Genomic DNA, 12,140 nt, shown 5'->3' with positions numbered 1-12,140 from the left:
CTGTCCAACACATCCTAAAACTCAATAAACAAAGTAAAGAGGATGCAAACTAGATAATAAACAACTACCAACATCCACGGACACATGTCCGGATCTCTGTACAACAAGGGTAAAAACCCGGGATCGCTATATATATTCAAAGAAGAAAAAGAGGAAGAGGACGTACCAACTCTACTAACTACAAAAATAGGTACAAAACTCACCTCTGAGTTACTTCACCACAATAAGACAAGCAATTATCAAACAAATTGAAAAAATGAAGTAATATCACAAGCACAACTTCATAGGTGTTGTTTAAGACAAACTAGATCTCTACATATCAAAAAAAAAATAGTAAAACAAACTAGCAATTTGTTTAACATCCATACCAAAACAAAACAGCACAGCAGACAGCAATCTTTCAATTGTAAAGCAATTGTAACGTAGCAGCCACAATCTTTCAATTGAATTGAATGAAATCACAAGCTTTAATAACATATTAAGCTAATTCATACCACTACTTCCTTAAGCACTTCATTGATAGGTTTCCCCTTCTGCCTTGTATGTCCTTTGATCCAAACATCCACTCTAGATATGGAATCTGGGTCTTGGCTTTGATTTTTCTGGAAAAGAAATAAAAATTAAAAATTAAAACATAGTACAAAATTAGAAGCAACAAAATCAAAATCTTTTCAAAATAAATGTCGTCTATATTGCCAAACTTACCATGTCTTCCTCTAGTCGTGCATAGCCTTTTCTACTCATCGTGTGTAACACCTTCTGCTTTGCTCTCATCTCTTTGAATTTTTCACTCTTTTCCTGAGTGTAAACATTTGAAATGCCCACATTTTTTAAGAATTTGTAATCTTTATCTTAATTGTTATGAAAAGAAATGAGCTGCTACATAAAACTGTTATGAAAAAACACTTACAATGAAGCTTTTTGAAAGTCAATTTTTCACAAATGCCTTCCATTCATCCATTCCAATCTTATCAGGTTTGGTGAGGGCAATATTCCGTGCTAAATGACCTTTACCTGCTGCAGCGAGAGTTCTTACTTTTCTTGATAGTTCAGACTTGTAATTGTGCCACAATTTTGCGAACTTTTGCATCACATGTGTCTTGTGGATATCATGTACTTTGTATTTAAGCTGTATTTTCATATAACCAAACATTTAGTATTACAAGAGGGGAAAAATAATGAATTGTTGTATAAAAATTAACTGCGTAAACATACTACCTTCACACAATCCCATAACTTATCCTTAATCTCATCTGGAACTTCAAACCAATAATCTATATTAATTGGCACCATCTTCCAAGCTAAGACCCCTTCTAAGGTTGATAAGTGCACTGATTCTTGTCCTATCGGTTGGTTCCTTTCATTGAAGTCGATCTCATCACACTTTTGTTTGCCTTTGTCATGCATCTTTAACTTTGACGGCCCCCTAGTTTTCTTCTTTAGTTGTTGACTAGAGTTAGCTACTCCACTTGCATTTGGTGATTCAGTTTGTCGAGTATTGGAACCTAAATCTGAAATTCTAATAGGTCCATCACTTCTATTGTCCATTGGCAGCAACTATAGCTTCTTGCTCTTTCCTATGTCTTTTTGCTGCCTTTTTAGAACTCTTTATGACACATGAAAAAAATAAAAACAAGGGAGCCAATAATTGGTTAAAAATGTGTACCCAAAATAAATAAATTAGAAAAAAAAACACTTGTTTGAAAGTTACATCTGCACACATTGTTGGTTGGCAACTTCAATTACTAAATCCTTAGAAAAGAGTTCCACCTGCAAAAATGAAAGAACAAAGCCAAGTCAAGTAATATTTTTTATATGAGATACAAATATATGAAAGTATTTTGTAAAAGGGGAAAAAAACTACTAATTAATTTTATACAAACCACAAATATCACATAGTGAAAAAGTGATTCTTAAACATCAATCACAGTAGTGCAGCAGCAGTTTAGAAGATGAAATTTCCCATTTTCATTAAGTAAAAACCAATTGAAAAGTAAAAGTGGATAAACTTAATCCATGTAAGGAATTCAACCTTTTCCGTTTAATAGCGAAGCCTAAAATTCAACTAGAACAGTAATACCCAAAATAATCATTAGACAATCTAATTTCTATTTCTTAAAAAAAAATAAAAAATAAAAAATAAGAACCTGATCCTATGAACAAAACCAAACAAAATGATTGAGACTTTAGGTCAAATTACACATTAGTAAAGGCATTTTGAGCATCAAAGGAGGTTATAGCGATCCCAGGTTTACCCTTGATATACAGTGATCCGGACATGTGTCTGTGGATGTTGGTAGTTGTTTATTATCTTGTTTACATCCTTTTTACTTAGTATTTGAGTTATGGGATGTGCTAGGCAGGTTTGTTACAGGTTGGTTGAGTTTAGAAACCAAAACTAGTTGCCCAGATTTTTACCTGTCCGCTCGAGCGGGGGTTTTGGCGCTCGAGCGGGAATTGCACCCATCCAGTATTTCCTGTGCAGTGTTGGACGCTCGAGCGTGGAGTTGGCCGCTCGAGCGGGGTTGTGTGAGTGCCGCTCGAGCGGGGAGTTGGAAGCTCGAGCGGAGACCTGGTTATGTAAAAGTTCTGGGAGTGTGTATCCGCCGCTCGAGCGGGATTGTTGACGCTCGAGCGGGAGTCTGTGAGTGACGCTCGAGCGGGGTGTTTGACGCTCGAGCGGGTCGACTGGGTTTAAGTTCCGTGTTGACTTTTCAAATCACTTTTTCACTTTCTCTTCTCTCTCCTACTTTTCCAAAAACACCATTATTGAGCCTCTCACTCTAGAACTCTACCTTCTCTCTAGGTTTTGATCTAGTAGGAGTGATTTGCTCATCTTTGGCCTTTACAAAAAAGTTGTTGATCGTCGAGGGCTACATTTTAATCTGAAATTTTCAGGATTTGGAGCACGTTGGGTTTTGTCATCTTCTCCTTTGGGGCTCCAAATTTGAGGTAGGGATATCCTACTCCTCTCTATGGATTCTGTCTTTAAATTTTGGTATTTTGAGATGTTGGGGTTGATTTGGTAATTTTGTGAAAGTTTGGGGCTTTTGTGTTATTTTACAAAAGTTGGGGTTTTATTTATAATAAACCTAGATGCATGTTTGGTATAGAGAAATGGAATAAATGTTGAATCATTGATGAAAATGGGACCTAAGGGTTGAAATGGTAATTATGGAAAATGACCTAATTACATTATCTGATTTGTTGGGATAATTAATTGTGAGAAATGAGGAAATGAAATGGCATTGTTGAGATTGGGAGTGCATGGGGTTAAAGGGTGTAGTTGAATTGTTTATCACTCACCAAATTGAAATGTTGATTGAATATCTATTTGTGCATTTATTTTCTGTTTAGAAATAATTGCTTTGGGCTATCGGTGGAGGATAGTCGTGATTGTTGTAGACAATGCATGATGATTAGGCAAACGAAAACTAATCAATGGAATGTGTCATGGAATTTGACGGTTGATAGAATACATTACTGTATGTATTGAGTGATGGTATATAGAACCAATGTGTTTGTATACGTTATGTGTAGAGGAGGAGATGGGGGATGTACTCCGCGGTTTAGGGGAAGATAGGGGATGTACCTCTAAACCGGATAGTGTTGGGAGAAGATAGGGGATGAACTCCGTAGATACAGCTCATATGCTTGTCTAGAGAAGTGAAGATAGAGCTCATATGCTTATCTTTGTGAAGTGTGGATACAACTTATATACTTATCTGTGAATGTGGGATATTGTCGATATACATATCTGTTGAGAATGTGGATATAGCTTATATGCTTATCTGTGAATGTGGGATATAGTTTTTATACATATCTGTTGAGATGATGATAGAGCTAACATGCTTATCTGTTGAAAAAGGGAAAATGAAAAGTAACTTGGACTCATAAGTCGTATGACATAAATATGTGATTTATGTGAATGTATCAGTGTTGGTCATCTATCAATTGCCAATCTTTTAGTCATTGTTCATGGTTGGTTTAGTATATTTCTACTGGGCTGTGGCTCACCCTATATGGGAATATCATTTTCAGGTACAGGTAGCATGCCACCTCCAAGGACATAGCTTGGGAGGCTAGAGGCGAACATACTTTTGTCGTTTTATTTTTGATGTATTACATGTAAATTCAAGCCAAGGGCTTAATGTGTAAACGAGTTAGTATTCTTTTGTTGTAACCAAGTGTTAACTTGGAAAGCTGTAAGCCCGTAGAGCATTTTGCTTTTGTTGTTAACATGTAATACTTTTGTAATGAAACTCTAATGAATAGAAGAATGTGGTTATTTCATATGTCAATGAATGTCTTATTTGATGGGTTTAATGTTATTATTTTGAGGGCGTTACAATCAAAGTAGTGTTTGACCCACTAAAATAAAATGTGAAAATATTCATTCCACTGTTTGATTGAATAAAAATAATTATAAAAATAAAGTGTAGCTAAATTATTATTCACCAAAAATAATCATTCCATCTCATTCCATTGAACTAAATATAAACCTTCAATTTGTGGCTAGACTATTTATCTTCTACAAATTTTTTTTATTTAGGCAATGAGCTAAAGTGGCATAAAACTTGAGCAACCTCTACTTAAAAGTTGTCATTCTGCACAAATGAAACCTTCAAAAAACAAAAAAGAACAATACAAAACAAAATAAAAAAACAAAAAAAAAGTGTGAAGATTGAGCTTTATGTTTTATGTTTCTCTGCTTGTTTAGGTCAATCAAACTTATTCACATGCATATGCTAACAATTGCTACCAGTCTACATGAAATAAATTATTAAAATTATAAACCAAATCAAAATAAAGCTTTGTATACCAGTCTAGACATGTTCATGAAGTGATTAAGAATGTTTTTAAAAAAAATAAAGAGACAAAATTAGAGATATTACTAGAGGCAATAACAATCACCTTGCTTGGTTGGGTTTTTTTGAAAAAGTCACTTGAAAACTGTTTTTTGAAAAAAAGTGGTTGTTTGGTTTCCAAAAAAAATACATCATTACCATTTCAAATTTCCCTCCAAATTAATCATTGAAACAAATAAAAAAACACAAAAAAATCACATCAAAACATTCTCTCATTTTTTAAAATATATATATATACATACATACATATATGTATATACATCATTCGTATAATCAAATTTCCCTCCAAATTAATCATTGAAACAAATAAAAAAACACAAAAAAATCACATCAAAACATTCTCTCATTTTTTTAAATATATATATATATATACATACATACATATATGTATACATGATTGGACCTATGGTTACATTATGTGGCATGTACCCATTTATGGGTATATATCTTACCATTAACTGTATCACATTTTATAAAATTTCCACTCATTGCAACCATAGAAAACGTAATTTTTTTTTCTAATTTGGCATTAAAAAATTTATTTCGTATAATCAAATTTGACTAAATGTTATGCACAAAATGAAATCATAAATTTGTATTCGCAAAATCGTACGTTGGACAAATTTATTTAAAAAATTTCAACATAATCCAACTTTATTTACAAATTTGCAAAAATGGTAAATTCATACAAATTTCGAAAAAACGTAAATTTATACAAGTTTCCAAAAAACACAGTGAATTTATGTACACCAAATCGAAAACCGTAGGCGCCATAAAAACTCCCAATTATTTCAAATTCGCATTAAAAAAAAATGTGAATCGATGTGTTCATTTATTTATGAAATCCTAATTTTTTTTATAAATTTACGATTTAAGACATCACATATTTATGTTTATATTTATTTTCAAAATTGTTCAATTTCCATGAAATTTAAATAAATATTCAAACTGAAAAATAGTTCTGGGTTGTCTATGTAAATAACAAAAAAAGGAAAATGTACCTATATGTAACCATACTCTTCCCATGGATGATAGATACAGACACAAACAGATTAGGAATTAAACAAGCAAATATAAGACGTTTGGGTGGAACAATACACACCTTTTGTTACCAAAGCCAATATCCATATACAGATTTTATACTAAACATTCACAACATAAAATGCATAAAGGAATATGTGTGAATTTTTTTCCTGCTAAGAGTATGAAAATGTCAAACAAATTTTAAATCTAAACATTCATAACCGAAATTTATATAAGAGAAGTTGACAACTTACTAAGGCAGTGCAAGCATCCATACAATATTCAATGCACTAACATCAACAAGGGTCATTACATATATCCATATGTCCTACCGCAACACATAAGTCAAACAAACTTCATAGGTCATACATAATTCTAACCACAAAAGATTATCTGACTGAACAATACAAATGACAACTTTAATGTGGTACTATGGATGAACCCTATGGTTGTTCCACATTGCTGTCGCAATTTCATCACGAAGTTGAACCATTTCATTCATGGCTTCATCTGCTTCATTGGAAATGCCTGCCGCAGGAGTTACGGGTGCTGCATGGCCCGCACGTGCATTACGGCGCCTATTGAACCATGGATCATTTGCAGAGTGCATGCGAATCCAGTTGTGACAAGCACAACATGCTGTAACTATTGTGCCTTGTCACACTTGCATATAGTTCGGCATAGATCTCAATATAGGAAAACGATTCTTCAACACCCCAAAGCTTCGTTCTATCACATTTCATAGTGATGAATGCCGATAATTAAACAACTCCTTATACCCATTTGAACGACGTCGACCTCCACGAAATTGGTCCAAATGATAGCGTTCTGAACGATATGGTGCGAGGAATCCTATCATATTTGTGAAACCCGCATCAACCAAGTAATATTTACCTACATGAGTATGTCACATTAACACAAGTTTATTGGAAACTATTTTCAAGTAAACTTTTAAAAGCGTCGTCATTACAAACCAAAAACCCTTACCTGTAGGAGGAAGCAGGAAGGACACATCGGGCCGTGTAAGCACATCGGATAACACTCGCGAATCAGTTGCACTACCTTCTCAACCGGGATAAACAAAAGTAAATTTGAGGTCAAATGAGCATGCTGCAAGAACATTGTGTCAGTGCAACCTTCCTACCGCGATATGCTGTTCTCTTTGAAGCCGGTGCATGCGCCGCAATGTGCGTACCATCGATTGTCCCAATACAGTCCTACATTACGCAAATATGATAATTATTACATTTGTGTGCACCCAAATTTTATGAAATACCCGTCAGAAAATTGCAAACAAACAAGGGGTCCCAAGCTAACCTTAAACCATGGGTAATGCTTCCGGTTGTTTCGAATTTTAGGAAAAATAACATTCGGGTCAGGAGGTCGAATGATAAGGACAGTAAGACGACACAATGCTCTCATCATAATTTTGAAATGTCAGTGAATGGTTTCCGTTGAGTGTTGAAAACGATCAGCCGCAAGTCTATGTCTTTCACTATGTCCACATATATATAAAAATATAGCAAGGGATTGCTCTATAGATAACCTGTTCTTGTCCGCCTTTATGAATTCTCTGCGTTTCAATTCATCACAAAGGGACCTGAACGTTGGTGCATCCATCCGCAAGACCTCCCGAATTGTGCGCGGATGACCATTCAATAAATGTTGAGTGTACATTTCTCCAGTGTACGGACATGTCCGTTGGGGCTGCTTCCCCGGAATTCCGTTGGTTGCTTCCCACATCTGGCATACCATGGCAAAGTCCAAGTCATCATCGTCCGATGCAATAAATGAAGACCTCAACAGTGCTGCAATACTGTCTTCACTGTCCTCAAGATCAGCGCTGTCCGGACTGTCCTCGCTGTCTACGCTGTCCTCGGTCTCCAAGCTTTCCCCACTTGAATACATCTCCGCTGTGATGTTGTCGTAGTTGGGAAATTCATTTGACTGACTAGGGTCCATTTCTGTAAACACGAAGAAAGTAAGATGAACATGAAAATGTAATTTCACATCGACACATAAATTCATACTATTATCCATCCATAACTTTGTAGTATGAAATTTCTAATTTCTGAAATGTTTCACTAGGATTTTTAAGTGCAAGAAAAGAAATTTGAGTAGCACAAGAAAATAAACATGACAACAGTTGGTGTACGACAAGAAGTCCACCAAAAAAAAAACATTACAACAACGCGGATGAACATTTTGTTGTTGTTCTGTTGCTGCCTATGTGTTATATTTAGCAGTCTGTTTGGTTTGGTCTATGTGTTATATACAGTTGGTGAAAATCCTCACCTTGTGTCCCATTGAAGATCCAAACCCTAACTAATCATATAATATTTTTATGTAATTTAATTATAAATATATAGACTAACTTTGGTAAGTTTAATACAAAATTAGATACGAAAGATACATTTTATAGATCATAGAAGAAGCTCCATGTACAAACACATAAAGACATAGGTAAAGGCCTCTATTTCTTTTCCGTCATGTTCATGCTCAACATAGAGACATAGGTACAGGCCTTAGTTTCAATTTTTTTTTCCTGAAATATATTAGGTGCAACTGGTCACTAGTGTTATATGCACAGAAAATCTGTGCAAAGAAACTCACATGGAAGCCAATATCAAATGTGAGTTTTATATTCAAACTTCTGAGAACAACTTGATCCAATATGCATTTGGAAGTGCTAGATTATATATCCATTTTAGTGCCTCATATATGGAACATGAAGGATATACAAGTACAGGAGATTGTATCGTGAACTGCATACTCCACCCTAATACCAAACACAATTCAAATTCAAATCAATGCTATAATTTCTTCCGGATCATTTTCTACTATTTTGATAATAAATTTTTTCCAGCACCACAATAAAGGATTAATAACTGAAATGGACTTAAAAAGCCCTGTTCAAATTGTAATATTCAAAATATTTGGGGGAAAAAAGAACATACATCACTTGTAAATATTACCAATGATAAGTTCTGACTCCACAAACATTTTGAACAGTGTAACGCCCTCAAAATAAACCCAATATATGTATATCATCAACATGCATTATTTAAAGAAAACAATCTATTAATTCATTCATTAGAGTATTACTAAATAAAAACATTACATGTAACATCAAATTAAATGCCCTATGGGCTTACATCTTTCCAAGCCAACACTTGGACACAAATTATGAGTTCTAACTCAAATACAATTAAAGCCCTAGGCTTGATTATTTATCAAATAAAAACAAACAACTAAAGATAGTCTTCAAATTTCAAATCCTTCCATGCTAAGTCCTGGGAGGTAGCTTATCACCTGGACCTGAAAATGATGTTCCCATAAAGGGTGAGCCACAGCCCAGTAGAAATATACTAAACCACATATAAGCAATGAATAAAGCAATAGCATTCAACAGATGGTTAACCAAGATAATCAATTACTTCATTTTACAGTCTCATGACACTATTGTCTAAGATACGTTTTACTTTCCAACTTTATCAACATGGCTCAGAACCTGGCCAAACTTACAACAGTGAATTATATATATCATATTCACATCCTTCCAATATCAACAAACAAATGAGACTCAAGCTCAAATCAAAACACTTCATACTTCCAAATTGATACACATTTTAGTGTTGTATCAATAAAAACACTTCTATATAAATAAGCACACATAAAAGTGATGCTAATGGAGTCCATCCCCTATCTCCTCCCAAACAAAATCCGGTTTAGAGGTCCATCCCCTATCTTCCCCTAAACTGTGGAGTACATCCCCTATCTCCTCCCACACAAAACAATGTATGCAAATGCAATGCTCAATCAATACACGTATTTTCTGTATCAATGCAATAGTCAAAATTAATGACTTAACCAATGTGATTAGTTTCAGTTATTCCTAATCCACATGCAATGTCTACAACAATCACGACTATCCTCCACCGATAGCCCAAAACAGTTATTTCTAGACTGGAAATAAATATATCAACAATTCAATGGGCGAGTGATTTACATTATCCAACTACACCATTTAAGCAATAAATTTCCCAATTTCAAGAATTTAACCAAATTCCCCAATTCCCTTAAATTAATTATACAAATTAATTAATTTAAACAACTAGGGTTTTTCCCAAAATTATCAAAGTAGCCCCAACTTATCAAAATACCAAAACTTAGAACAAAACTTATAGAATGGAGTAGGAAATCCCTACCTCAAAGAAAACAACCCAAATGGTGAAGGCAGAGATGAGTGCCCAAATACCAATGTGCTCCAAATCGCCAAATGTTCAGATTAAATGAAAGCCCTCGACTCCCTCTATCTTTTTAATAAAGCAACCAGGGTAGAAACACACTCTAAATAGATCAAACCTAAGAGAGAAGGTGAGTAGGGAGAGAGAGAAGTCGGACCTAGGGTTTGGAATCAAAAAGAAGATGAAAAAGACTGATCGAAACCCGCTGCTGCGTATATAAACTGGACAGGCTCGCTCGAGCGAAGACTTGGTCGCTCGAGCGACCAGACACAGAGAAGCTACGCTCGAGCCAAGGAAGCCTTGCTCGAGCCAACAACCCAAAAGCTCTGTAACGCCCTCAAAAATAACCCATTATATATATCATTGACATGCATTACTTAAAGAAGACAATATATTAATTCATTCATCAGAGTATTACTAAATAAAGCATTACATGTAACATTGAATAAAATGCCTTACAGGCTTACATCTTTCCATGCCAACACTTGGATACAAAAATATGAGTTCTAACTCAAAACAAGAAAAGCCCTAGGCTTGAATGTTTACATGTACTAATAAATAAAGACAATTAACTAAAGGTAGTCTTCTTCAAACCAGAAGCCAAACCCTCCCAAGCTAAGTCCTTGGAGGTAGTTTATCACCTGAACCTGAAAATGATGTTCCCATAAAGGGTGAGCCACAGCCCAGTAGAAATATACTAAACCACTTATAAGCAATGAATAAAGCAATAGTATTCAACAGATGGTTAACCAAGATAATCAATTACTTCATTTTACAATCTCATGACACTATTGTCTAAGATACGTTTTACTTTCCAATTTTATCAACATGGCTCAGAACCTGGCCAAACTTACAACAGTGAATCACATATATAATATTCACATCCTTCCAATATCAACAAACAAATGAGACTCAAGCTCAAATCAAACACTTCATACTTCCAGATTGATACACATTTTAGTGCTGTATCAATAAAACACTTCTATATAAATAAGCACACATAAAAGTGATGCTAATGGAGTCCATCCCCTATCTCCTCCCAAACAAAATCCGGTTTAGAGGTCCATCCCCTATCTTCCCCTAAACCGTGGAGTACATCCCCTATCTCCTCCCACACACAAAACAATGTATGCAAATGCAATGCTCAATCAATACACGTATTTTCTGTATCAATGCCATAGTCAAAATTAATGACTTAACCAATGTGATTAGTTTCAGTTATTCCTAATCCACATGCAATGTCTACAACAATCACGACTATCCTCCACCGATAGCCCAAAACAGTTATTTCTAAACTGAAAATAACTATGTCAACAATTCAATAGACAAATGATACCAATTACCCAATTACGCCATTTAATCAATGAATTCCATGAATTTAACTCTCTTTTCCCAATTCCATGAATTACTTATACAAATTAATTCAATAATACAACTAGGGTTTTTCCCAAAATTTATCAAGTATCCCCAACATGTTAAAATACCAAAACTTAGAACAAAACCTATATAATGGAGTAGGAAATCCCTACCTCAAAGAAAACAACCCAAATGGAGAAGATAGAGATGAATGCCCAAATTCCAATGTGCTCCAAATCACCAAATGTTCAGATTAGAATGAAGCCCAAGCCGCCCTCTATCTTTCTTACAAAGAACTTAAGATGGATTCACACTAGAAGTAGATGAACACCTAAAGAGAAGATGAGTTTTGAGGGAGAGAAGTCGGACCTAGGGTTTAGAACCAAAAAGAATAAGAAAAGACTGATCAAAACCCGCTGCTGGGTATATAAACTGGACAGGCTCGCTCGAGCGAAGACTTTGTCGCTCGAGCTACCAGACACAGAGAAACTACGCTCGAGCCAAGGAAGCCTTGCTCGAGCCAACAACTCAAAAGCTCGCTCGAGCGAAAGAAAGTTCGATCGAGCGAAGAACTCAAACCCTCAGGTCTGCAACAAGACACACGCTCGAGCGAAGGAACTATTGCTCGAGCGAAGGACGAACTAAC

The 12,140-nt window shown here is 35.1% G+C and overlaps 1 long non-coding RNA gene across 1 annotated transcript; it reads right to left on the bottom strand.

Moving 5' to 3' along the window:
- Window positions 1-494: 494 nt before the first annotated feature.
- LOC145823137 (uncharacterized) lies at window positions 495-1,129 on the bottom strand. Its single transcript, XR_014365338.1, has 3 exons — window positions 911-1,129; window positions 706-798; window positions 495-602 (listed from the first exon to the last, which is right to left on the bottom strand). It is a non-coding gene; the product is annotated as an uncharacterized LOC145823137 (long non-coding RNA).
- Window positions 1,130-12,140: the final 11,011 nt, after the last annotated feature.

The sequence above is a fragment of the Camellia sinensis genome, chromosome 3 (genome assembly GCF_055761805.1).
Source record: "Camellia sinensis isolate YWXY chromosome 3, ASM5576180v1, whole genome shotgun sequence".
Taxonomy (NCBI): Eukaryota; Viridiplantae; Streptophyta; class Magnoliopsida; order Ericales; family Theaceae; genus Camellia; species Camellia sinensis.
The sequence above is the reverse complement of the archived record's forward strand: the minus strand, read 5'-3'. Positions and strand labels throughout refer to the sequence as shown.